Source organism: Bubalus kerabau, chromosome 7 (genome assembly GCF_029407905.1).
Source record: "Bubalus kerabau isolate K-KA32 ecotype Philippines breed swamp buffalo chromosome 7, PCC_UOA_SB_1v2, whole genome shotgun sequence".
NCBI lineage: Eukaryota > Metazoa > Chordata > Mammalia > Artiodactyla > Bovidae > Bubalus > Bubalus kerabau.
The window spans coordinates 96,440,094-96,447,061 of NC_073630.1; positions in this window are offsets into that span (position 1 = coordinate 96,440,094).

The following is a 6,968-nucleotide window of genomic DNA, read 5'->3' on the forward strand; positions in this document are numbered from 1 at the left end:
GCCACAATAGATGGCTACTCAAAATTTGTATTCCAACCACTTCTCTAACTACACAGCTCTGTTCATATCACCTGTTTAAATCCACTAGCACACCCTGTCTTTATTAGACAGCTGATGAAACTGAATATGGGTTAAGAATAGGGAAGAAGGCCATTCCAGGCCTTCTATAATTTTATGCTGATATTGTTCTAGTATGCAGAGAATATAGAAATTAACACTCTTTCCTTACTTGCTAACTGAAATCAAAATAACCTCACAATTTGAGAGAAAATAAAGTTACTCTAAATCATTCCAATGCCTTCTAAAAATCTGAGTTATCTTTAGAAGATACATTTTTAACAGTATGGAAAAATTTACTGGACAGAAGCCATGGCTTAAATTGACTTTCTGGGGCACAAGAATGCTGAGGAATCAGCTGAGAGAGGGGAGGGGAAGTATTGGTATTGGCTCAGAATATCCAGTGCACTGAAGACCTAGGAAAACTGTGAGCAGGAAAGAACTGCCTAAAAGGAAATGGAAAATGCAGTCAAGGACTTCTACATTTGAGGCACATGGGAGGACACAAGTAGGATGCTCAGATCTACTTTCTTTCCTCTAGGTTTTACTTAATAGCAAAAGTAAGATATACTAGGCATTGTAATCCAAGCATCTCAAATCTAATCACCCTGAATCCTAAAGCTGCTTTAATGACAACTATTATTTATACTTGTCCCAAACCTAGTATATGCTCTAAAAATTCTTCCTCTCCAAAGACTTCAAAATGAAAAGACATGTAGCTGGCTGAGCCCATGACTTCTTGCAAGCTTTCCAAAGGAGTGCCTTTAGTCACACGTATTGGGGCACCAGCCTGCAACATCACTGTACCCCAGAATTCCCTATTGGTTCACTAAAAGCAAAGGCTTTGCCAAAGCTATTGGCTTCTTTATTCAATGAAACTCTCAATCTTAGTATTCTGGCTGTTTAAAATCTCTCTCCAAGCATGGATGTGAAGGGGCCATAGGATTCAGTTCATGTGGGTCAAAAATATTTAAAGAAAAATAACTTTTAAAAAATGTTTACTTAAATCCTGATAAATCCCAAGGTCTGCAGAGCAGTCTAGTGCTCATGCCATTCAGTTCAGCTCACTAGCTCAGTCATGTTCGACTCTTTGCGACCTCATGGACTGCAGCACACCAGGCCTCCCTGTCCATCACCAACTCCTGGAGCTTACTCAAACTCATGTCCATTGAGTTGGTGATGCCATCCAACTATCTCATCCTCTGTCTTCCCCTTCTCCTCCTGCCTTCAATCTTTCCCAGCACTGGGGTCTTTTCCAATGAGTCAGTTCTTCACATCAAAACATCCAAAGTATTGGAGTTTCAGCTTCAGCATCAGTCCTTCCAATGAATATTCAGGACTGATCTCCTTTAGGATGAACTAGTTGGGTCTCCTTGCAGTCCAAGGGACTCTCAAGAGTCTTCTCCAACACCACAGTTCAAAAGCATCAATTCTTCGGCACTCAGCTTTCTTTATAGTCCAACTCTCACATCCATACATGACTACTGGAAAAACCATAGCCTTGACTAGATGGACCTTTGTTGGCAAAGTAATGTCTCTGCTTTTTAATATGCTGTCTCTGTTGGTCATAAGTTTTCTTCCAAGGAGTAAGGGTCTTTTAATTTCATGGTTGCAGTTACCATCTGCAGTGATTTTGGAGCCCAAAAACATAAAGTCTGTCACTGTTTCCCTGTCTATTTGCCATGAAGGGATGGGACCAGATGCCATGATCTTATTTTTCTGAATGTTGAGTTTTAAGCCAACTTTTTCACTCTCCTCTTTCACTTTAATCAAGAGGCTCTTTAGTTCTTTGCTTTCTGCCATAAGGGTGGAGTCATCTGCATATCTGAGATTATTGATATTTCTCCCACCAATCTTGATTCCAGCTTGTGCTTCATCCAGTCCAGCATTTCTCATGATGTACTCTGCATATAAGTTAAATAGGCAGGGTGACAATATACAGCCTTGACATACTCCTTTTCCTATTTGGAACCAGTCTGTTGTTCCATGTCCAGTTCTACCTGTTGCTTCTTGACCTGCATACAGATTTCTCAGGAGGCAGGTCAGGTGGTCCGGTATTCCCATCTCTTGAAAAATTTTCCACAGTTTGTTGTGATCCATTTAGTCAAAGTCTTTGGCATAGTCAATAAAACAGAAGTAGATGTTTTTCTGGAACTCTCTTGCTTTTTCAAAGATCCTATAGATGTTGGCAATTTGATCTCTGGTTCCTCTGTCTTTTAAATCCAGCTCGAACATCTGGCAGTTCACGGTTCACGTACTATTGAAGCCTGGCTTGGAGAATTTTGAGCATTACTTTGCTAGCATGTGAGACGAGTGCAGTTGTGCAGTAGTTTGAACATTTTTTGGCATTGCCTTTCTTTGCTCACACCATTGGCTACTATTACTGTCCAGGAAACTGTGGTACTGATTCCTAAACATCCTGGGGCACATTTTATGAGCTTTTCCCATAATGCACACAAAAAATGATAGCTAGGCAGTCTAGTTAACAGAGCCTTTGACACTGATGGTGAGGGAAATTCTTCATTTGCTCCATCTCCCTTGCATTCAAGTGCAAAGGATCAGGAGAAGAGAAATTGCCACATCCGGTGAGCACCAGATCTGCAGCATTTAAACCTAATCCATGACTAATGATTGCTAATAATTAGGTACTCATTCCCAGGTGGCACGAGTGGTAAAGAATCTGCCTGCCAATGCATGAGACATAAGAGACACAGGTTCGATCCTTGAGGTGGGAAGATCCCCTGGAAGAGGACATGGCACCCCACTCCAATATTCTTGCTGGGAGAATCCCATGGACAGAGGAGCCTGGTGGGCTGCAGTCCATGGGGTCACAAAGAGTCAGACACGACTGAGTGTCTGAGCACTGCACTCACTAGAAGAGTATTTTCTTAGAACTGGACATTTATGGTAAAATAACTGGCAAACAAGGTTACAAAAACAGAGTGTAAGTTTTTATATTTAATAAATTAATACATGTAAAACATATAAACAATACAATATAACTGTACTGTTCAAGAAGTGGTTGATAAGAATTATTCAGGTTCTGTAGTATCATAATGAGACAATTGCATAGTTCCATGAAAAAGAAAATGGCTTCTTTCACTTCTGTCCTGGATGTCTGTGACAAGGATGTCACAGGCAAGGAGGTCACTACTGTCCTGGACGTCAGTTGAAGTTAAGGTGAAAGTCTAAAGGACACATTTTGTAACATGAGGCCCAGGCCAGTACCAATGGCCTCCTAGATGACTCACCCTGGGCTAGGCTTTGCTCTTCCTGCTCCCAAAGGGACACAATGGAATCATATTTCCAAGTTTTTTAAAGGAACAAGATGATTAAATTTGGTGAGTGAAGTGAAGTGAAATCGCTCAGTCATGTCCGACTCTTTGCGACCCCATTGACTGTAGCCAACCAAGCTCCTCTGTCCATGGGATTTTCCAGGCAATAGTACTGGAGTGGATTGCCTTTTCCTTCTCCAGAGGATCTTCCCGACCCAGGGATCGAACCCTGGTCTCCTGCATTGTAGACAGACACTTTACCATCTGAGCCACCAGGGAAGTCAAGGCTATTATTAAAACCAAAATGTTGGCAGCATTCTTTTTTTCATCTAAGGTTTTTAGTTTAGTTTCAGCTAGGGTTTTTAGAATCTCTGGTCATGCAATGTCATGCAATATCATGGTCTGGTTTTTACCCAAGGCTTATTGTGTATCTCATGCCAAGTCAACTGAATATGAGTTTAAGAGAATTTAACAAACAGGGATTTAAATCCCTGTGTACCAGCTGACTTTTCAGCAGAAACTTTGCAGGCCATAAAGGAGTGCCATGATATATTTAAAAGGATGAAAGTAAGAAACCTACAACCAGGAATACTCTACCCAACAAAGCTGTAATTCAGATTTGAAGAAGAGATAGAGTTGTACAGACAAACAAAGCTAAAAGAGTTTAGTGCCACTAAACCAGTTTTATAAGAAATGTTAAAGTAAGGATCAAAGAGATTATTATAGACAATCATAACTAATACATTGAACAACATATAAGAAATTGATAAATTTGTAGAAATGTATGAACTTCTAAGACTAGAGAGTCTAGTTCATAAAGAAATAGAAAATATAAACAGACCAATTACCAGTAATGATTGAGTCAGCAATTAAAAAAAAAACAAGAAAAACCTCCCATGAAACAAGAGCCTAGAGCCAGATGGCTTCACAGGTGAATTCTACCAAATATTTAACAAGAGGTTAACACTTATCCTCCTCAAACTATCCCAAAAAACCGAACAGTGAGAAATGCTTCCAATCTTGATCTATGAGTATCATTACTCTGATACCAAAACCAGACAAAGATACTGCTAAGAAATAAAATTACAGACTGATAAATATAATACAAATTCTCAAAAAATAAATTAGCAAACCAAGAGTAGAATTTATCCCAGAGATGCAAAAATGTTTCAATATCAGCAAATAAGTCAATGTGACATACTGCATTAACAAACTGAAAAATAAAAATTATGATCATCTCAATAGATGCATAAAAAGCTTCTGACAAAGTTCAATATCCGTTTATGATAAAACTCTCAACTAAGTGAGTATAGAGGTAACATACTTCAACATGACGAAGTCCATGTATGACAAACTTACAGCCAACATCATACTCAACAGTGAAAAGCTGAAAGTATCCTCGAAAATCAGAAACAAGATATCATGCCAACTCTCACTATGTTTATTCAAAATGGTATTAAAAAGCCTAGCTATAGCAATCAGACAAAAAATAAAAAGAAATTTTGACAACTCCAATTTGGAAAGGAAAAAGTAAAAGTGTTACTGCTTGCAGATAACATAATGCTACAATATAGAAAACCCTAAAGTCTCCACCAAAGACTATTAGAAGTAATAAATAAATTCAGTGAAGTTGCAGGATACAAAATCAATGTAGAGAAATCTGTTGCATTTCTATACACTAACAGCAAACTATCAGAAAGAGAAATTACTTTAAAAAATCCCATTTACAATTGCATAAAAATTACCTCAGAATAAAATTAATCAAGGAGATGAAAGATCTGAATTCTAAAGGCTGTAGGACATTGATAAATTAAAGATGACAGAAGCAAATAGAAGGATATATTATGCTCATGAATTAGAATAATTTACTACCCAAGGCAATCAATATGTTCAAAGCAATCCCTATCCAAATTCTAATGGCATTTTTCCAAAAATTAAAACAAATAATTCTCAAATTTGTATGGAAACTTAAAAGATCTTTAATAGCCAGAGCAATCTGAGAAAGAAGAACAAAGCTCAACATATAAAACTCTCTGATTTCAAACTATATTACAAAGCTACATAAATTAAAAAAAAAAAGTATGGTACTGGCACAAAAACAGACACACAGATCAATGGAACAGAATAGAGAACCCAGAAATAAATCCACACTTATATGGTCAATTAATCTACAACAAAGAAGATAAGAATATACAATGGCAAAAAGGCAGTCACTTTAATAAATAGTGTCGGGAATATTAGACAGCTACATGCAACCGAATAAAATTGGTTTACTTTCTCATATCATGTAAAAAAATACACTCAAAATGGATTAAAGATTTAAATAAAATGCCTGAAAACATAAAACTGCTAAACAAAAATATAAGCAGTATGTTCTTAGACCTGAGTCTCAGCAATATGTTTTGATCTGTCTCCTCAGGCAAGGGAAACACAAGCAAAAGTAAACAAAAGAGATTATATCAAACTAAAAAAACTTTTGTACAGTAAAGGAAACTGTATTTTTTAAAAAATCAGCCTTCTGAATGGAAAAAGAATCAGCCTTCTGAATGGAAAAAGATATTATGCCAATTACATATTTGATAAGGGATTAATATCCAAAATATACAAAGAACTCATACAATTCAACATCCAAAAAAAAAAAAAAAGCAATCCAATCCAAAAATGGGCAAAGAACCTAAACAGACATTTTCCCAAAGAAGATATAACTATGACCGACAGACACTGAAAAGGTTCTCCACATCACTAATCATCAAAGAAATGCTAATCAAAGCTGCAGTGAGATATTCCTCACACCTGTCAGGATGGCTATTATCAAAAAGACAATAAGCAACGAGCACTGTTAAGGATGTGGAGAAAGAGAAACCTATGTGCACTGGCGGTGGGATGTAAACTGGTGCAACCACCAGGGAAAACATTCTGGAGATTTCTCAAAATTTAAAAATAGAACTGCCATATAATCTAGCAATTTTACTTCCGAGTAAAGTAAAATTTATTACCTGAAGAAAACAAATAAATTCTTAAAGATATATGCACCCCTATATCTTTGCAGCATATACACAATAGCCAAGATATTCAAGCAACCTAATTTTCCATCAATAGATGAATGTATAAAGAAGATATGGTATGTAAATATATGTATACACACACACACACACACACACACATATGGAATGTTACCCAGCCATTAAAAAAGAAGAAATCTTAACATTTTTGACAATATGAATGGACCTAGAGGGTATTATACTAAGTGATATAAATCACATAATATATGATGATTTCACCTAAATGTGAAATACTATATATTGTATTTGATTTCACTATCAAATACTATATGATTTCACTTATGTGTGAAATCTTAAAAGCAAAACAACTGAACAAAAAGAACAGAAACAGATTCATAGATACAGAGAATAAACTGTTGGTTGTTAGATGGGAGGATGAGTAAAACAGGTGAAGAAGATTAAGAGGTATAAACTCCCAATTATAAAATAAATAAGTCACGGGAATGTAAAATACCTTATAGTCAATAATATTATAATAACTTTGCATGGGCACAGATAGTAACCAGGTTTATCATGGTGGTCATTTCACAACATATAAAAACATCTAATCATTATGTTGTCTATTTGAAATGAA